Source organism: Drosophila ananassae (assembly GCF_017639315.1).
Source record: "Drosophila ananassae strain 14024-0371.13 chromosome 4 unlocalized genomic scaffold, ASM1763931v2 tig00000054, whole genome shotgun sequence".
Classification (NCBI taxonomy): domain Eukaryota; kingdom Metazoa; phylum Arthropoda; class Insecta; order Diptera; family Drosophilidae; genus Drosophila; species Drosophila ananassae.
Window position 1 is genome coordinate 952048 of NW_025319037.1, and position 21517 is coordinate 973564.

Consider the following 21517-nt stretch of genomic DNA (forward strand, 5'->3'; position numbering starts at 1 on the left):
ATTTGACCAAAATATCTTGTGTACAAAATTTCATAAGGATCGGCCGACTATATCCTATAGCTGTCATAGAACGATCGAAATTGGCATAACTTTGATGTTTTTTAAGTTAGAAAGATGGGATTTGGTACAGATTCTATTTTGGGAAAATAATTCAATATGCCAAATTTCATAAGGATCGGCCGACTATATACGATCCGCTACATATCTAATATATTAAGATGCGTGGCGCCACCTAGCGGACTGCGACTGAACTGCAAGGGTATATAAACTTCGGCTCCGCCCGAAGTTAGCTTTCCTTTCTTGTTATAAATAATTGTGGTCAATAATGTAATCTATTATTTGCTTGTAATTTTCATTCTTTGTGGGCACGACAATGAGTCTCCTCAATAACACAGGCCGACAATTTCCAACATTTTTTTTCCTTCACGCATAATTTTACCTGCTCCATAACCTTTAGGCTCCCCTGAACCAAAGTCCAGAACAAACATAGGTTCTATCACCCACAGTTTCCGCGGTACACCTAAGAGAAGAAATTGATAAAATTTTAGCATATATTGATTTATGTAGGCCGTGTAATGGCGATGACCATCATTGTTTCTAGTATATATCATTTTCAAAATGTATGTGTACCAACTAAAATTAAAAAGTGGTATCTGGCAGTTACCATATCTTTGGAATACTCATCAAAAGTTGAAATCTCAGATTTTCTACATTAATTTTTGGTTTAATGATTTTTTCCCAAACATTTTCCAAACATTTCGTCAATAAAATTGGAGTTTTTTATCTCATATTTTCAAAAAGTCATGGCTATCTAAAACTGTTTCTATGTTCAAAACGTATATATTGCAGGTTTAGCTTGTTTAGTAAAGCTTTACAGAAATTGTAGATAGCTATGACATTTTGAAAATATGAGATTAAAAACTCCAATTTAATTGACGAAAATATTTTTTAACCAACTAGAATAAATTCAATAAAATTATTTCGAGTTTTCCCTTAATTCCAAAATTAAAACATGGTATGATCTTCTGATTTTAATAAGAAAATAAAAATTTTTCATAGAAAAATGTTTGGGTAAAAATCATAGAAGACCAAAAATTAATGTAGAAAATTTCAACTTGGGATGAGTATTCCAAAGATATGGTAACTGCCAGATACCATTTTTTAATTTTAGTTGGTACACATACATTTCAAAAACGATATGTACTAAAAACAATGATGGTCATCGCAATTACACGGCCTATATAATTGAATATATGGTAAAATTTAATCAATTTCTTCTCTTAGGTGTACCGCGGAAACTGTGGGTGATAGAACCTATGTTTGCTCTGAACTTTGGTTCAGGGGAGCTTAAAGGTTACGGAGAAAGTGAAATTATACGTGGAGATTTTTTGCTGTTGGCCTGTGTAATTAAAGCTTTATACTCTTCATTTTCTACGTCTTGGACAAAAATTCTTGTAAAACGAAATTTGTTTACAAAATGATTTTTTAGAGATTTTTGTAAAATATATAGATCTTCTAACGTACAGTGGAGGCCAACAGTTATGTTTGGTTGAATAAATTCTCTCGAAATTGTTATTACATTTTCTGGAATGTCGTACTAATTATATGGCTTGTGTTGTTGAAAAAATTTATTGATTCGTGAATTGTAAATCTTCCAGTAGTGATTAGGAGTTGAATTTTGAACTGATTGAGCGGCTTTTTTGTCGTGTTGCTAAATAAGCGTAATTGCGGAAAAACTTTCTATAAAAACTTGCCTTAAGCCAATAAAACTGCTGAGTTCTCTAATTTTTTTTTGGTATTGGGTATTTTTGGATTGCTGCTATTTTTTCTGGGTCTGTTTTAATCACGTTGTATGAAACTATATATCCAAGAAAGCTTTTTTTTAAAAAAAAATTTTGATTTTTCTAAAGAAATTTTCATATATGCTTCTAAGAAAATGTTGATTATTTTGATTAGATCGGTAAAATGATCTTCTATTGAGTTTGAGAAAATTTATAATATCGTCCTTATAGACGTGACAGATTTTTCCAACTTGATCTCTTAATATGACGTCCATTACTCGTTGGAAGATTCTCGGGGGTTTGTCACCCCGAAAGGCATTCTCAGATATTCATATTTTCCATTATTTATTGAAAAATATGTCTTTTCTTGTGGGGGCCGAAGAAGTAGAGAGAACCAAGAAATTATTTTTTATCAGCCTTTACCAAGAATAGTCGGAAATGCCGAATCCGAAGTGTAGAGTGCGGAGCATAGAGACGAAAACGGCAATATGATCGTCCCGCTCTGGCACACGGAATGCTCTCTTTCTGGCATACTTATGCGAAAGCGCTGAGAGACAGATGCAAACGGAGATCAGGAATTGTCCCGTTATTGGAAGTTTTGGAGATTTTCTCGGTTGCGTAGCAACGAAGTTAGCTTATTGGCAGGTCGTTCATTTGAATTTGCGATAGAGAGAGAGCACCAGACGTGAAATAACTGACCTGCGTAAATTGAACGAAGGCAGCAACCACGTGCTAAAGCAGCTTTGGAATTTATAAAATTTCCAACAGTGAGAGAATTTTTATTACAGTGGGAAAGCCACCTGTAGTGCGATCTCCACCGGCCGGTTAGCCTCGCGCACGTCGCGTAGCGTTTTCGCTCTTTTCATCAATGTGGCACGTTGCCACTGGCAAAAATAAGGCAACCAGTCGGAAAGGAAGGAAGTGAGGGGAAAAGGAGTGGAAAAAGATCGATTGTAAGAGGTCGAGTACACGTGGCAACCCATAAGCAGAGTAGGCTAAAGCAGCAGATACTACAGCAGCCAAGCTTGGGATTCACTCATCCTTGTGCCAGTGTGGCATTTTGATTTCCTCAGTTTCTTTTTGAGTTTTCTTTATTTTGATATGACGCAAAGGCATATGAAGTGTATTTTGATTTGATTTAGTAAAGATGTATATTATAATGGAATAGAAGAGTATTATCTGGGTCTGAAGCTTATGGTGATGCAGTTTTCAGGAAACTCTGAAGTCGCTTGAGTCTGTAGAGTACATTACTCTAGGGATACCAAATAGATTCACATCGCGGTATCAAGGCAGGGAGGGTAAAGACCAGGGGAGCGTACAACATCTCAGCCACCCTGATCAAGCGAAAGTTTTCCTGATCCTCAATACAACCCGTGTCCTTCCGTTTCCAACAGGTCCCAATTCAAATATTTGCCCGATTATTAACGAACAGTGAAGTGCACTTAAATAATTATTAGAGTAGAGTGGCGTTATGTAGGAAGCTAGGTAGAACCCACACCGTTCCGACGAGCTTAGAACCGAGCAACGCGAGAAGTGCACGCCCCCGAAACCTCCTACGCACCGGGGGTAAAGACGAACCGTCGATCCCAGGGTGATCGAGGCATACCGACAGTAAGTCCCTTCGCAACCAGGTTTTCTTTAACGATGTGGTAAAGCGAAAAGGAACAGCAGCGTACGAATAATTGCTTTTACTAACTGGATACTACATTCTATGTCGGATTGTCTCATTAGTTATTGATGGAATCCTGATTCCAAGTCGATTGTTGAAAAAAATTTTGCTTTTCCTAGATTGGCTAATATAACGCTTTGGTCCTGCATTGGGTATCTATCAGGAATTTTATTTTCATTTAGTTTTTGGAACGAAGTTTCTTATTTCGCGAAGTTTCGCGGTAAGAGTTTGGCGAAGGAGGGCTAGCCGAGAAAACCCGTAACGTTAAACGGCTCTCCGTCTTCTTATTCCTCATAGAGTGAGACGATATAACCATTTCTCATCACTCTCTCTCTCTCTGTCTCTAATTATCTCTTATTTGCAAAAATGCGACAGATGATTTTGAAATTGTAATTCATATCTTCAATTTTCTTTGTCAATCTGTATTTTTTCAATATTCAATATTCAATTTTCAAATTGAATTTTCAATTTTGAATTTTGTTATTCAATTTTCAAATTGAATTTTCAATTTTGAATTTTGAATTTTGAATATTGAAAAAATACAGATTGACAAAGAAAATTGAAGATATGAATTACAATTTCAAAATCATCTGTCGCATTTTTGCAAATAAGAGATAATTAGAGACAGAGAGAGAGAGAGTGATGAGAAATGGTTATATCGTCTCACTCTATGAGGAATAAGAAGACGGAGAGCCGTTTAACGTTACGGGTTTTCTCGGCTAGCCCTCCTTCGCCAAACTCTTACCGCGAAACTTCGCGAAATAAGAAACTTCGTTCCAAAAACTAAATGAAAATAAAATTCCTGATAGATACCCAATGCAGGACCAAAGCGTTATATTAGCCAATCTAGGAAAAGCAAAATTTTTTTCAACAATCGACTTGGAATCAGGATTCCATCAATAACTAATGAGACAATCCGACATAGAATGTAGTATCCAGTTAGTAAAAGCAATTATTCGTACGCTGCTGTTCCTTTTCGCTTTACCACATCGTTAAAGAAAACCTGGTTGCGAAGGGGCTTACTGTCGGTATGCCTCGATCACCCTGGGATCGACGGTTCGTCTTTACCCCCGGTGCGTAGGAGGTTTCGGGGGCGTGCACTTCTCGCGTTGCTCGGTTCTAAGCTCGTCGGAACGGTGTGGGTTCTACCTAGCTTCCTACATAACGCCACTCTACTCTAATAATTATTTAAGTGCACTTCACTGTTCGTTAATAATCGGGCAAATATTTGAATTGGGACCTGTTGGAAACGGAAGGACACGGGTTGTATTGAGGATCAGGAAAACTTTCGCTTGATCAGGGTGGCTGAGATGTTGTACGCTCCCCTGGTCTTTACCCTCCCTGCCTTGATACCGCGATGTGAATCTATTTGGTATCCCTAGAGTAATGTACTCTACAGACTCAAGCGACTTCAGAGTTTCCTGAAAACTGCATCACCATAAGCTTCAGACCCAGATAATACTCTTCTATTCCATTATAATATACATCTTTACTAAATCAAATCAAAATACACTTCATATGCCTTTGCGTCATATCAAAATAAAGAAAACTCAAAAAGAAACTGAGGAAATCAAAATGCCACACTGGCACAAGGATGAGTGAATCCCAAGCTTGGCTGCTGTAGTATCTGCTGCTTTAGCCTACTCTGCTTATGGGTTGCCACGTGTACTCGACCTCTTACAATCGATCTTTTTCCACTCCTTTTCCCCTCACTTCCTTCCTTTCCGACTGGTTGCCTTATTTTTGCCAGTGGCAACGTGCCACATTGATGAAAAGAGCGAAAACGCTTCGCGACGTGCGCGAGGCTAACCGGCCGGTGGAGATCGCACTACAGGTGGCTTTCCCACTGTAATAAAAATTCTCTCACTGTTGGAAATTTTATAAATTCCAAAGCTGCTTTAGCACGTGGTTGCTGCCTTCGTTCAATTTACGCAGGTCAGTTATTTCATGTCTGGTGCTCTCTCTCTATCGCAAATTCAAATGAACGACCTGCCAATAAGCTAACTTCGTTGCTACGCAACCGAGAAAATCTCCAAAACTTCCAATAACGGGACAATTCCTGATCTCCGTTTGCATCTGTCTCTCAGCGCTTTCGCATAAGTATGCCAGAAAGAGAGCATTCCGTGTGCCAGAGCGGGACGATCATATTGCCGTTTTCGTCTCTATGCCCCGCACTCTACACTTCGGATTCGGCATTTCCGACTATTCTTGGTAAAGGCTGATAAAAAATAATTTCTTGGTTCTCTCTACTTCTTCGGCCCCCACAAGAAAAGACATATTTTTCAATAAATAATGGAAAATATGTCTGTATTTTTTCAATATTCAATATTCAATTTTCAAATTGAATTTTGAATTTTGAATTTTGAATTTTGAATTTTGAATTTTGAATTTTGAATTTTGAATTTTGAATTTTGAATTTTGAATTTTGAATTTTGAATTTTGAATTTTGAATTTTGAATTTTGAATTTTGAATTTTGAATTTTGAATTTTGAATTTTGAATTTTGAATTTTGAATTTTGAATTTTGAATTTTGAATTTTGAATTTTGAATTTTGAATTTTGAATTTTGAATTTTGAATTTTGAATTTTGAATTTTGAATTTTGAATTTTGAATTTTGAATTTTGAATTTTGAATTTTGAATTTTGAATTTTGAATTTTGAATTTTGAATTTTGAATTTTGAATTTTGAATTTTGAATTTTGAATTTTGTACTATAACTGAACGATCGGAAATGGCACAAGTGCACGGTATATCAACTTCGGCTCCGCCCGAAGTTAGCTTTTCTTTCTTGCTTTTTTGTTGACTTCGTTACAAAACTCAGTTATTGACAATTTTCCTAGTTTTAGGATGCTATCTTCTTCTAGGTCCTCTATCATCTATATATATAAAAATGAATTGCAATGAATTAAAAATGAAAAATTCGAATAATTGCCGGGAAAAACCCTTAACAGAATTTTTCTATTTCCCATAATAGTAGGCACCGGTATGTGATACATTGTTTGACAGCTACTCATTGTTTTTTGCTCAGTAGCATGTATGGGGTGACAAACCCCCGAGAATCTTTCAACGAGCAATGGACGTCATATTAAGAGATCAAGTTGGAAAAATCTGTCACGTCTATAAGGACGATATTATAATTTTCTCAAACTCAATAGAAGATCATTTTACCGATCTAATCAAAATAATCAACATTTTATTAGAAGCAAATATGAAAATTTCTTTAGAAAAATCTAAATTTTTTTTTTAGAAACAAGCTCTCTTGGATATATAGTTTAATACAACGTGATTAAAACAGACCCAGAAAAAATAGCAGCAATCCAAAAATACCCAATACCAAAAAAAATTAGAGAACTCAGCAGTTTTATTGGCTTAAGGCAAGTTTTTATAGAAAGTTTTTCCGCAATTTCGCTTCAGTCCCATCCGCGACGCTCTTGCAGCGTAAAAGAAATACAAAATAAAATTCAATAAATGTACGACGCTCTGGAACGATGCCCGGGCGCCTACTGTGGACGTTCGCTGCTGGAGAATGACACCTGAAGCAGCTGTGGTGTTTGCCCCCGTGGGTCGCGGGTAAACGAAAGTTTTGCTTGTTCGCCTTGCCGCGACGAGTTAACCACTTACTCCTGGGTGTACTTGGGTTTTATGACCATGCTGCCCCTGATGATGCATTGTTTCTTCATCGACATGTATGCCACAGATCGCAAGTTTTCCCGGAAGCAGCTCATATTAACCGCCAGCGCTTTCATTGAGGTGGCCTTGTCCGCAATTCTTGCGAGTTTGTTCATGGAGCCTATGTGGGAGCTCCGGTTGTACGCCCATCCGCGCAAGCTCACTTCACGCCTGTGAGGTGCGCAAGCTCACCGACTGGTATACGTTGTTCTACAATCCCAGTCCCAACTACGTGACAAGGGTCAAGTGACACAGGAAGCAGTTTATCCACTACAAACCATAGTGTTGGTATTCTATTTTCTGTGCGTGTTGAACATGTTTCTCATCCGCCCCGTGGTCAGCAAGTTGACGGATGTGGGCGACAAAAGAAAGGCACCTATCTACTCCGCTCTCTATTTTTTACCGCTGCTAACTTTTATTCATGCCATACGCTGCGGTTTAATTTATTACACCTTTCCATACCAAAGCTTGGCCATTTCTATGGTGGCCAATGCGATTCACTATTCCCTAAAGCTTGAACAAACCTTGAATTATGCGTTTGTGTGTCTGGTGCCCTTTCCAACGCTTTTCTACATTCATACATTCATACATTCTACTTTAACATCGACATCGACTTTATGCTACACCCACTTTTCACTCCACAATTATATTTTTATTCAGGCTTGGTTCAATCCCGATTTAAGACTGCTTTCGCTATCAATATCGATTTTCTATCAAACCTCGGCTTAAGAGAGAAACCTCAATACAAATAGCCCTTATTTGTAAATCTAAACAATTGTCCTAAGAGACATTAAGAGAAACGGACAATAGGCTGATGCAATAATTGACTCTGTCGCCGCTTGGCCGAACACGGGGAATGCCTTTAAACAAACACTCTAGTGTTGGACAATATTCGTTGGTGTTGATGTTGTTTTATTCTATTCTGGAAGAGTTACATTGATTACTTAGCTCTTACAACTACTTAGTTTTTAACCTACCGCAGTTTCTCTTCCCTCTCATTGTGATGGCGCAAATCGGTTTAATTGATCCGCCAAATTGTTCTCCTATTTTTTCCCTATTTAGTGGGACCGAATAACATGAACTTAAATCCCAAAGCTACCGATACATATAATACTGGGTTCTATCGGCGCTAAGTTTAAACTTGACTAACTATCGATAACCCTAATCCGTTCCGCGACATCCCCACCCCCGTGAAGCAGCCGCATTCACCACATCCAGGACAGCTTACTTCGAAGCGGGACGCATTATCGCCTTGGCTCGATCGTTAGTCCGCACTGCCGCTCGATGAGGTACTCCATCTCTCCCGGTAAACACCTCTTCTACGACGCCTCGTTTCTACTCCCTCCGTGGTATGGCAGGATCACAGATGAACACCAGGTCTCCTCGGCGAATGGGCTCGACGTGCTTGCACCTTCTCTCCCTGCGCACAAGTGTAGGCAGGTACTCATGCACCCATCTCTTCCAGAATCGATCCCGCATCATCCTCGCTATGCGCCACTGCTTCCTGGTAGTGCATCTCACAAACTCCTGTCCGTCATCCTTGGGAAGATTTGGGACATCGGGTGCTCCCTTCAGCAAATCGTTGGGTGTCAGTGGAGCCTTCTGGTCCACCGTCACTGGTAGATGAGTGAGCGGATGAGAGTTTACTATGCTCTCAATCAGCAGGTTCTCCAGTACGTGCTCCTTGGGCGCAAGTTCCTTCATCGTGTGCGTTAGCACCTTCTTCACGCACTGCACCATCCTTTCCCAGACGCAACCCTCAGCTGGGTTCGCCGGGCAATTGAAGATCCATTCGACTCCTTTGGACGACAGCTCGTCCTACCGTCACAAATAGCGGTCCATAAATAGTCCAATCCGGTAAACTTAAAGGGCCATTCGTTGGCCTCCAGCCGGTCCTCTGGTAGGGAATCCATCTCGGGCTGAGTTGGTCGTGCCCTTCGCAGCTTGCAAACGTTGCTTCGTAGCAGCCTCCGTAAGTTCGTAATCCAGAACTTCTGCCGGATCGCTCCGATGGTTGACGCGGCCTCGTCGCGTCGTCTGCCACGTTTTCGCCAGACGGAATCCATCTCCACTGGGACGTGGATTCCAAGATCTCCGCCACCCGGTTACCGACGAACTGCTTGTATCTCCGGTGGGTGCTGCTTATCCATCCATAATACGCAGCTGCTGATCGGCACACAGTGCTCTTGCTTGACGGTGTCCATCAATACTACTGCTTGAAGTTCCAGGGGGTTAGAGGAAGAGCAAAGCGTATGAGGATCAAGAAAAATTTTTGTGATATAATTTTCATAGATGTTTATATTAATAAATCTACATAAACGTAAACAAAAACATGAAAATCGTGTCATTTTCCAAAAACAAAATTATTTGCGCAGAGCAAAAACACTAGTACGCTTTGAATTACGCGAAATAAACTCATTTACGAGTTTTTCCAGATCGAGCTCGTCGGTCATATTTGAATAAATATGTAGAAGAGCGACGTTGTTCAGCCGATTTCGTGACATTGTCGACCTTAAATATGTTTTCAGTCGACGAAGGACCGAAAAACTTCTCTCATTTGAACAGGTCATCCTGTTCAAATGAGTGGAATTGTTATGAACAGACGAACAAAACGAACAAAATCTGGGATGAGCCCTCTAGCCCATTCGTATTTTTTCAAGAAATTTACAACTCCCCCCAAATTGTTCGCATGCTCATTTTGCCTGCACAAAAGCTGCAAAAACATGTCACGGTCACGATTATAAACATATGGTTATACACAGTTTTTTTTTTTTTTAATTCGTATTTTATTTATTTGCTCTTATGTTAAATATATCCTACCAGTACATTATTTATATTACTTTCAATTTAATTTATTATTGGATCTAGAGGGGCTTGATGCTGCTGTGTTGGACAGTACGGCCGTGAAGCAATGCTTCGCCCAACTTCTGCAACTTAGTCCTCCCCCCGTTGGCTTGGCTGTGGCTTCCCATTTGCGCCCCCATTTGCGTTCCTCGTCAAAGCGCCAACAGTCGAAGAGGACATGGTAGGCGTCCTCCATGACCCCCCTGCCACATGAGGGGCAGCCATCCTCTCTTTCGTGCCCGAATCGCTTCAAATAGCTTCTGAAACACCCGTGTCCACTAAGGGCCTGAGTCAGGTGAAATCCACCTCGCCGTGCTTTCTTCCGGTCCTATGCCCTTATCCTGGAATGAGCCTGTGCGTCCAAAGTCCCTTTTGTAGAGTTTTCCCATAAGCTCTGCCAGTTTGCCAGGCTTCTGGCTCTTGCCCGACGCCGACGCGGTTTCGTCCTGCGCCGTCTCGGCCAGCTCTGACTTCTCCCGGACCAGTTCCCCTAGCGGAATGAGACCGGCGATTACGAGTGCCGCGTCGTCCGATACCGTTCTGAAGGCACATGATGTGCGTAACGCACAAAGCCGATAATCAGCCTCGATGCCCCACACATAAGACCGCACGGTCATTGCCACGGCCCACACCGGGGCGGCATAGAGAATCTGCGAGCTTACCACGCTGGTGTTGAGCTTACGCCATTCTTGCCTCGGGCCTCTAATATTGAGCAGCATTCCGAGGTACTCCGAGGTATCACTCTCTTTGAGGTGATGGCCACTCCTCCTACGCGGACCGTTGCTGTTTCCACTTTTTTCCACTAGATTAGCACTGCCTCCGTCTTGTGCGGTGCCAATTGTAGGCCGGCGGTGGACAGCCAAGCCTCCACTTTTTCGATCGCACGGTTCGTAGTAGCTTCCACCTCCCCGACTGTCTTCGCCACGACCACCACTGCAACGTCATCGGCGAATCCAATTACAGATGTTCCCTCGGCCATTGGAATCCGAAGAACACCATCGTACATCGCGTTCCAGAGCAGTGGCCCGAGCACTGAGCCTTGGGGCACTCCAGCGGTGACCTCGCGCTCTTTGTGACCCTCGTTCGTGACAAATAGAAGAGATCTATTGCTCAGGTAGCTATCCACCATTATTAGGAGGTATCCAGGTATGTTCATCCTCATAAGCGCCTCTAACGTCCGCGACCAGTTCGCTGAGTTAAAGGCGTTCTTGATGTCGAGTGTTGTTACCAGGCAGTACTTTTTGGTGCCCCCTTCCCACCGGGTGTCTTGAATGGCGCTTGCTGCCAGGTTATAAATAGCTGTCGTTGGCTGTGTGTTATATGTGCACGTACACCATGCGCATGCTCCGAGCGCGCATGTTTCCCGCGTGAAATTCAAAATGCGTAAATCATCCAAGTTGGCGATATATGGTATTCGATTATTTCGAGTGGGTAATTTTACTACTCGGGATTTCTCGAGTGGGTCTAGCTACCCACTCAACCCATTACTCCTGCCGGGCCTGAGCCGGCTGCCAGTACATTCCTAGTACCTTCTCCTCAGCATCGGTCCATCTGACGCTAGCGATGGATTCAAGTGGGTTCAACGCTCTGACCACACTTGCCTAACTGGAAGTAAATCGACACAAGTCAAATCCTGCATCTGCATGAATTGCTCTCACCCGTGTCGAAACGGCGATAGCTTCTTCTTTACTGGTGAAACTGTCAACGTATTCGTCCACGTAGTGGTATTCCTTGATGGCCAGGGCTGCTCGCGGGTCCGTGGTGCTGTACTGCGAGGCACTCACGGTCTTCACATAGTCCGCTGAACAGCCTTTCATTAGCACTGAATTGAGGGACACGCCGTTCACCTTGGCAGCCGCGTCGAAGACCAGCCGGATTTTTCCAGGTTTGTTCGGGTTTTCCACCCCGAAATACGGCAGATACCATAACTTGCCTTCCTGGAACCTCTGGACTTCCTGGGGCTCCTGTCGTCGTGCATACCATTTCTTGAGGTAATCCTCCATTATTCCCTTATAGGCCCGCGCGAAGTCCACATCGCGCCCCAATTTTTTTTTTTTATGTTGACGAGACTCTTGAGCGCCATATTGTAGCTCTCCGGCAGTCTCACCTCGTCGTCTCTCCATAGCTGCCCGGTTTCATATCGTCGGCCTACTCGCTTAGTCGTCTCCTCCAGGATTCTCAGGGCCCGTGCGTCGCCGCCACCTGCGACTGACGGCGCCAGCTCCACTCCGCCAGCTGCGACTGGCTGTGCCGGCTTTACTCCGAAATTCTCGATCTCAAAATAATCGCTGACCATCTTCTCCAGATGGCCATCTTCTCCTCTGAAGCGGTGAGCTCACCTTTCCGCTCACCGATCCATACACCACCCATCCAAGTGCGGTGGCTGCTGCAAATGGTCCTCCAGATCCATAGCTTATTGTTTTGAGGGGAATTCCAAGATGCGCATGATCCAGTCCAATTAGGATCCTCGGTGTCGCATTGTTGTTGTTGGCTTCACAGGCAGGCTCGCATTCGCCTTCACTGCCTTCGCAGGCTCTGCATCGGAAGGTTCAAATTGGCTACTCCGTACACGTTCTTCAGCCCATGGCGCTTTGGCTTGCCCGCTTCACTGATCTGCAGGCTGACCACTTTCGTGTGCTCTTTGGCAGATTTCCCACTAAACCATTGCACGTTCAGTTGACGACTCTCGCCTTTCAGGTTCAGGCTGCGGATGAGTTCGTCGTCGATGAGCGTGACAGACGATCCTCCAGCAGCGCATAGGTGTCGACCTGCGTATTCTCCCCGTTCAACGTCACGGGTAGAATCCGAAATAGTAGGTGGCATCCAATCGAATCAACGCAGCTCAGGTTCCGGTGCGTCAAATCGTGGCGGTCACACGTCGATCGCCTTTCATCCTGCTCACGCTCCGCGTCTATAACTGCGGCTGACGTGGGACGGCTCGTTGGAATCCACTGGCCGTCGGTCCTGACTGCTTCTCTGGTCGCTCCTGCGGCATCCCTCTGCGACGTACGACCGTCTAGGATGTCCAGGTAACTCGTGGAGAAGGTAGTGATGCCTCATTTGGCATCCGTAGACGTTGCATCCGCGGCTCTTCCTGCAGAACCGGGACATGTGTCCGGGCTCCAGACACGAGAAGCATAGCCTCAACATCTGGTATTGTCTGGTATTGTCCCTCGCATATAGGGCAACATCTGGGGCGGTCGGCATATCGCTCTTCCTCGCGAACACTATTCGCGTGCAGGATCCTTCGCTTCGGTTGCTCCTTGGCTCCAGCGTCCGTGACAGTGCACACCAGTCTTGCGAATTCATGAAGCCATTCGCTCAGGTTCCCCACTGTCGGATACGGTTGTATCGTGACCGCGTGCTTCGCCCAGTCCAACCTCTTGCTCAGCGGCAACTTGGCGATCAGCTCCTCCATTTGGGTTGGGTTCCCTAGGTGCTGGCTTCCGATCGTGGTTGACTGCAGGAACGCTGCCAGGTTGCCCTTCGTCTCGAACGGCACGATCCTTGCAATGTTGGCGTCCTGAATTGGCTGCACATCGCGCACGCTATCCAGCTGGCTACGCATGAGTAGCTCCGGACGTCCATACCGGAATTGAAGCTGCTCCGTAACAGCTTCTACGTTGCTGGGATGGATGAGCAACGACTTCACTGTCTCGCGGGCATCGCCCTTCAGGGCTTTCACTAGCCGCTGGTTGTTTTCCAATTGTGTACACTGGTAGGCTACCGTCGTCTCCGTGAATGCGCACAGGAATATTGCCCATTCCTCTGGCTGACCCTCGAAATCGGGAAGGCGCGATGGTGCAGATACCTCCAAGTTGTGTGTCGGCTCCCGTGGCGGATGAACATAATCTAGCCCAGGCTGTGCCGTGGCGGTAACACAAAATGGCGGAGAATAGCCCACTGTTGGTGTGTGTGTCCGTGTGACAGGTTGCCCGTTTGCACAATGGCCGCCGAGCGTCGGCGCCAAATTTCCACTCAATTGTGGCGGTAAACTTGCACTCAATTGTGCCGGCATCTGTAGCGATGACGTCACTCCAAGCTCCGTTTGCAGGTTGTCACTCATCTGCCTGGGCAGGTTTCCCCTAAAACTCTGCTGTTGCGCTGCTCCGTGGGGTGGCAGCATTCCACTCAAACATGGCGGTGTATTCGCCGCACCGCTTACTCCAACGCCGCCTGCCCCGATTCCAACGGGATCCCTGGCGGCCTCTGCTTGTCCTTCACTTGCCCTTGCCTTTTCCAGCTCCGACTCTAGAAGTGCGATCCATTAGGGCCGCCACTTGTACAGTTGTGGGGTCCGTAATCTGTCCCGTTGCTTCGGGCTGCAGGTTACTTGCCGCTTTCCTGGCGGCTGTTCCACTTTCCTTCGGAGTCTGTGGCCGCTGCCGATCACCAGCCACACTCGCAGAGCTTGCCGGGGTGCAAGTTGCTGTGGCCATGGTGGTCGCAGTTGTGGCAACACCCGAGGTTTCAAGCCTGGGGCTACGCCGGGGCGAATGTTTCGTGGGCATCATCGCAGAGTGCGAATAAAAGATAATGTCGCCGCTTGGCCGATCACGGGGAATGCCTTTAACAAACACTCTAGTGTTGGACAATAGTTGTTGGTGTTGTAAACGTTTTATTCTGGAAGAGTTACATTGATTACTTAGCTCTTACAACTACTTAGACTTTAACCTACCGCAGTTTCTCTTCCCTCTTGTTGTGATGGCGCAAATCGGTCTAATTCCGCCAAATTGTTTTCCTCTGTTTACCCTGTTTAGTGGGACCGGATAACTTGAACTTAAATACCAAAGCTATCGTACATATAATACTGCGGCGCTAAGTTTAAACATGACTAACTATCGATAACCCTAATCCGTTCCGCGACAGTGCGTATGCAATGATATGAGAGGCGGGATGAGAGCTTTAGAACATTGGTTGAGTGAAAGAAGAGTCCAAAAAGAGTCGGCTTACGTCCAAAAGTACCGATAAGATAAATGAAGATATTTTAATGATAAATCTATTCAAAAGCTGCTGCCTGACCCGACATTCTCCCCCCGTTGGGGCCTGTTCTTTAACTTCATCCATAAGGGGCAATAGGCAGAGCTTAGACACTACGCGTTTGGTGATTCCAGACGCGGTTCTAATCACCGCCACTCGAGACACTCCATTTCAACCAGGGACTACATCTATAATTATCGCCAACGTTCACTTCATAGGGGGTCGGTTCCCATCCTTGACTAGCACCACATAGTTCGGGCCCAGAAAGACTGCTGCAGGAAAGACCCTAGCTGTTCAAATGAAATTCACATGGCCCCAATGTTACACAGCAGAATTCGTAGTTTCTTAAATCTAAGAACTGAGGATCCGAGATCCCTTTAAAAATGATGCTTTGCGGTTTTGACAGCGCTTCCCAGAGTCCACCAAAATGCGGAGATCGAGGAGGAATAAAATACTACTTGATGAACTGAATCGCTCAAAATCACAGCTGCGCTCGTTGAGGCTTATCGCTTATAAAGAGTTGGAGCAGATCCTTAAGCTTTTTTTTAGCTCTAACAAAATTGGCTACGTTATTTGACCAAATGAGCTGCAGCTTTCGGTCGATGCATATAAACCGTTTTAAAGCTTGCAAAAATGAAATGGTGGATTGCATTAGTAGCAGAACAAATGTAAACACTCATGTAACATTATACGTTAACCTAATTGCGGACTTTTGGCTTGTAATAAAATGGGTAACTCCAAAGGCAACCGCTGACATTTTGCTCCAGAAGATCAACCATCAAACGAATTAGCATATTTTGAACCAGTTGTCACGTTAACGTAGCTGTCCAGCTGTCACGGAGATTGGATGAGCTGAACCAGGTGTTTCAGATGGAACCGTTTCTGGCCACTGAGCTTAAGGTCCAAGAAGAAACGGAGAGACCATGAGACCACAAGCTATCATCAATTAATTAATTGGAAAGAGCAACACGCGACAGGATGTCTGTCGGGTTTTAAGACGTAGGAACATAGTGCCATTCCTAAGGAATTTTGTTTAAAGTTGAATTTTCAACAGGAGGAGGGTGTTGGGACTTGTTCCAGCATTGGTAAAATTTGATCAATTTCTTTTCTTAGGGATACCGCGGAAACTGTGGGTGATAGAACCTATATTTGTTCTGGACTTTGGTTCAGGGGAGCCTAAAGGTTATGAAGCAGGTAAAATTATGCGTGGAGGTAAAAAAAAGTTGGAAATTGTCGGTTTGTGTAATTATATATCCCAGAATCAACACCGAGTGCTTCGTTTAAGCACTATCTGTTTATCGAGATTATTTTATCTCGTCGCGAAAACGAAAGGGAAAATAGGTGGCTGTAGAAATTAAATGAAATTGCGAAAAAAACGAACGAAAACAAAAATGCGTGCACTCTTCGACGTTATAAATTCGATTATATTCCATCAGCAACAACTTAAGCCTAGCTTATCTAATGCGGCGAAGCGGGGCGAATTCATGGGAGAGCGCAAGTGAGAGTTTCACTTGCGCTCCCGCTCCGCCCTAAACTAACTTATACTAGACTTCATACAATTCCACTTAATTATCTACATCTAATTATACACCGGCCCCGTTGAAGGCCTTCCTTAGGCTTCAACTATTGGCAACCTTGCCAGCTTGTGGACTGCTCTCCGAAATACTGCTCCTCTACTCGTCCTGACGTCGGCGACCCTGACCCTTCCGTCCGCGCCGGCGTGAGTCTCGACGACCCTGGCGGTGATCCACTGCTGGGGCGGCTGGTTGTCCTCGGCGACCAGCACCAGATCGCCCTTCCTGGCGTCCTCCTGCTCCCGCTGCCACTGCGACCGCGCCTGTAGGCCCAAGACGTACTCCCGGGACCAACGCTGCCAAAACATTTGCTTGATTGACGAGACAAGCCGCCATCGCCGCAAGCACGTTAGACCCTGCTGGTCCGGGGTCCGCGGTGCTGGTGGGGCGATGAGCGGCCCGCCTGTCAACAGGTGCCCGGGAGTCAACGCCTCGCCGTCGCTTGGGTCCTGACTGAGGGCGCCCAGGGGCCTCGAGTTCAGGACGGCCTCGACTCCAACGAGGACGGTCTGCAGCTCCTCTGCGGTCAACTTCGCGCTGCCCACCGCTCGTAGGAGTAGGTTCTTTGCAGACTTCACACCTGCCTCCCATAGTCCGCCCATGTGCGGAGCGTATGAACGCAAATAAGCATCCTTTTTTTGATGCGTATTGCCGCAGCTCGTCCGCTTCGCTCTCGATCTGGTGCCGCAGTGCCGCGAAGTGGCGACTCGCTCCGACGAAGTTCGTCGCGTTGTCGCAGTGCACGATCTGCGGACATCCTCGGCGCCCAACGAACCTTTGAAAAGCCAATAGAAAGGAATCAGTTGACAAATCGGAAACTACTTCTAAATGTACTGCTTTAGACGAAAAACACACAAACAGGGCAATGTAGGACTTGTATGGTGGCCTACCACGAATTTTCAAGGTCGTCTCAATAGGGCCACAGAAATCCACGCCACATATGGAAAATGGGCGGAGAGCACGAACTCGATCTAAGGGTAAATCTCCCATGATTTGAGTCATCAGATGAGGCTTGCATTTAAAACAGCGTATGCATGACCGCACTATCTGACTGCAGACTTCCTGCGCGTTTACTATCCAAACGCGCTGTCGCAAGAGACTCACTAGTGCTCGTGGACCCACATGAAAATTCGACTCGTGCAAGTATCGGACGTAGCTCTGAACAAATTGAGAGCGCTTCGTCAACAATACTGGAAACTTACTGGACTGGAATACTGGAAACTTGGCACCTGAAAAGCTTCATGGACAAATGGATTTAGCTTCTGTTACTTGGACCAATAACCAGGTTTTTTCGCATATTTTTAATTTCCTCTTGATACTCGTGCTCTTGGACTATCTGGACAATTTTATTAAAAACTTCTTCATATTCGACAGGTGAAGGTACATTATCAGAAGCAACTACTAATTTTTTAAACTTCTTTATAAAGCGGACCATGTAAACGAACACTCGCAGCAGTTTTAAGTGAGAGGAAAATCCTTCTATCACTTCCCACAAATATAAGGTAGAGACCATTGCAGTCAGTCCGACCGCACTCTTCTTTGCTTCCATCTGCAAAATCTCTGGTGACGGATCAAACCGAGGGCTCGTTGGCCACTTATCTTCCGGCTCCGTTAAAAACGATGGACCTGTGAACCAAATTGATTCTATCGTTTCCTTTACGTCTCCACCTCTTGACACAATATCTGCCGGGTTCTGTTTAGTTGGTACATGCCGCCACGTGCTATCCTCTGACCACTCTTGAATCTCAGCAACTCTATTTGATACGAACGTTGACAACGACGATGGATGGGAACGAATCCAATGAAGACAAACTTCCGAATCTGACCAATATACACTTCGTTCGATCGGTGCTTTGATAAGAGGTTTTATTTTGATTGACATTGGCTCACTCATCACAAATCTCGGTATTGAGATCTCTTCTAACTGTGACAAGGCAAGCTGAATCTTGTTCCATGCGGTTTCCAAGTGCAGTGGAATGGACTCATCCCCATCTAGCTTATTGAGCCAAAGTTCCTGTAACAGGATCTTTCCTTTAATAAGGATCGGGCTTAATAAGCCAAGAGGGTCGAAAAGCTTTGACGTCACCGAAAGAATATTCCGCTTAGTCGCCCTTTGACCCATGACTGACATATCAATTTCGAATTTAAATACATCATCTTTAGGAACCCAAACGATTCCTAATGTTTTTGTCAGCTCTGAGTCCGAAAGTGTTATTGGCTTAACCGTGCTCTCGGATGCAGTAACTTCAGGCGAGTTTGAAAACCACTTGCTCAATTCAAACCCACCGTTTTGAAGAACCTGAGTTACTTCAGACTTAATTGTCTTTAGCTCCTCCACGCAACCAGCACCCGTTAACATGTCGTCGACGTAAAAGTCAGACCCAATAACTTTAGCAGCTCGAGGGAATGTATTTTTCGCGGATTCACTCAACCTCTTCAAACACCTTATGGCCAGGAATGGGGCTGGTGCAGTGCCATACGTAACGGTGTTGAGCTTGCACAATTTCAAGGACTCAGACGGGTCTTTTCTCCACACTATCAACTGGTATCGTCGATCTGCTTCATTTACCATCACATCTTTTTTATGTCGGCTACCAGAGCGAATTTGTTTAGCCGAAATCTAAGAAGAGTTGAGTAAAGCTCTTCCTGAATTGTTGGACCCACCATCAACAACTCATTTAAACACTTTTGTGTGGATGTCTTGCAGGACGCATCGAAAACGACTCGAAGTTTGGTCGTTGTACTTTGCGGCCGCAAGACACACTGGTGGGGTATGACGTAGTGTGGAGAAGCAAGAACGTCATTGCTTGCAGGGGACATATGGCCTAGGGATTCGTATTCTTCCATAAATTCCAAATACATTTTCTTTAAGTTCGGATCTCGAGATAATCTTCTCTCGAGCGACAGGAATCGGCGTTTGGCTATCTCGAATGAATTGCCCAAAACGCTTGGATCCGACTTAAATGGAAGTTTAACTTCAAATCGACCTGAAGGCAGAATTCTTGTAGTCTTCCGATAATGTTCCTCATATAGCTCTTGTTCTGGCGACAACATCTTTTTAGAAGATGGAACTTCTTCCAAAGACCAGAATTTTTTCAAGTTTTTTTCTATTGACTCTAATACTTCCTCTTGGCAATTCAGACTAGAGACTGGCTGTGGAGGAGTTGAGGAATTTGCCAGATATTTTCCCGATACTATCCACCCAAGGAGAGTTTTTTGAAGGATGGGATGGTTCGGACCTTGTTTTATTTGGCCAACGGACAACAGTTCGAAAAATGACTCAGCTCCAATTAGCATATCTATCCGCTGAGGTTTGTAAAAATATGGGTCTGCTAACGGCAAGTTCTTTGGTAGGGTCCAATCTTTCACGTTCTGGTCAGGGTGATAGCCTGAAATGGTTTTCAAAACCCAAAAGTCGAACGGAAACTCGCTACCATTGACTCTCGACTTCACCACGGTGTGTATCTTTTTCTTGACTTGTGAATTAGTTTGACCAATTCCAAGCAAGTTGATGCACGATTCCTCCCTACGGATCTGTAAGCGTTGAGCAAGATCTTCTGTAATAAAATTCATTTGTGACCCTGAGTCAAGTAATGCTCGGGCCAAGATGTGCTCACCATTTTTTGTGCGAACGCTTACGATCGACGTTGCTAACAAAACCCTTTCTACAGACGACGCATGCAAAGCATGTGAAGTAGAAGGGCCATCATTCGTAAACTCTGGAGGAGGATTTTGTGTGGGTGGTGGTAATGCTAAGCTATTTTCGGTCACTGTAAATCGGTGCAGAAGTTTATGGTGCGATCTTTTTGCGCGGTTCCCACTGCATACGTACCACCTCCTCCCGTCTAACCGACCGAGGGACGCTGCCGCGTAACGTACGGCTCGAATCGCGGGAATAGACCCGAGATAGATAAGCGAGGATTAGGAGAAAGATATTACGAGGAAGAGTGTTGCATAGATAAGGCGGTTAATATAAGCGATTTAAGAATGTTAGTAGAGCAAAGTGATGAGATGTGGTAGAGACCATTGTAGTCCGAACATAATACCCTGAACGGATCGTGTTGGGCATATGTCGAACTACAATGGCTGAGGAGTAGAGGACGAAAGTTTCTGGTCTTTCTACTAGGAATGTTAAAGTTTAAACGTGTTAGTAAATGCTGGCTATCTATATTTCCATAAATAAGATTATATAGAAGCATGACACCCAGCATCGTTCTACGATTTGTTAATGTTGGTAAGTTTATTAGTAAAAGTCTATTATGATAAGTGGGGAGGTAAAGATTTGCATCCCAATTAAGTCCCCTAAGAGCAAAAGTAAGGAAATTTTTTTGTACAGATTCAATGTGATCTTGGTGTACTCCATATTGAGGACTCCAGACACACGATCCATACTCAAGAATCGGACGAACCAGTGATGTATATAACGTTTTAGTTATGTACGGGTCATTAAATTCTTTTGACCATCTTTTAATAAAACCAAGCACACCCATAGCTTTATTAACCATGGTAGATACATGGTCGGTAAATTTAAGTTTCAAATCTAAAGGACACCTAGATCGTTAACCTGAGTTAATCGTTCTAAGGCGTTCCCATAGAGAAAGTACATAGCCTGGTGGGGACTAGATCGGTAAAAAGACATAAGTTTACATTTCGATCCATTAAGCTTTAGGTTATTTGCTAAACACCAATTTTGAAGTTTATCCAAATCGGATTGAAGTCTAGACTGGGCGCTAGTGAATTTATACTGAAGGCATAGCTTAACGTCATCAGCGTACATAAGTACAAGTGAATTAGTTAAGGCAAGGGGCAAGTCGTTAATAAACAGAGTAAAAAGTAGGGGTCCAAGATGGCTTCCTTGGGGCACCCCCGATGTGGCGCGGACTACACGCGAGGTAACATCTTTAAAGAAAACACGTTGGGTTCTCCCTGATAAGTAGCTCGAAATCCACATAAGAAGATCAGTTGGGAATCCCAAAAGACTGAGTTTACTTATAAGAAGCG

At 44.4% G+C, this 21517-nt stretch overlaps 1 protein-coding gene and 1 pseudogene across 4 annotated transcripts in view; both read left to right on the forward strand.

The window, feature by feature from the left end:
- Positions 1–21517, forward strand: part of LOC6494740 (glutamate receptor ionotropic, kainate 2) — a 374202-nt gene that overhangs the window by 192517 nt on the left and 160168 nt on the right. The window lies entirely within an intron of this gene.
- LOC26514717 lies at positions 6893–7847 on the forward strand (annotated as a pseudogene).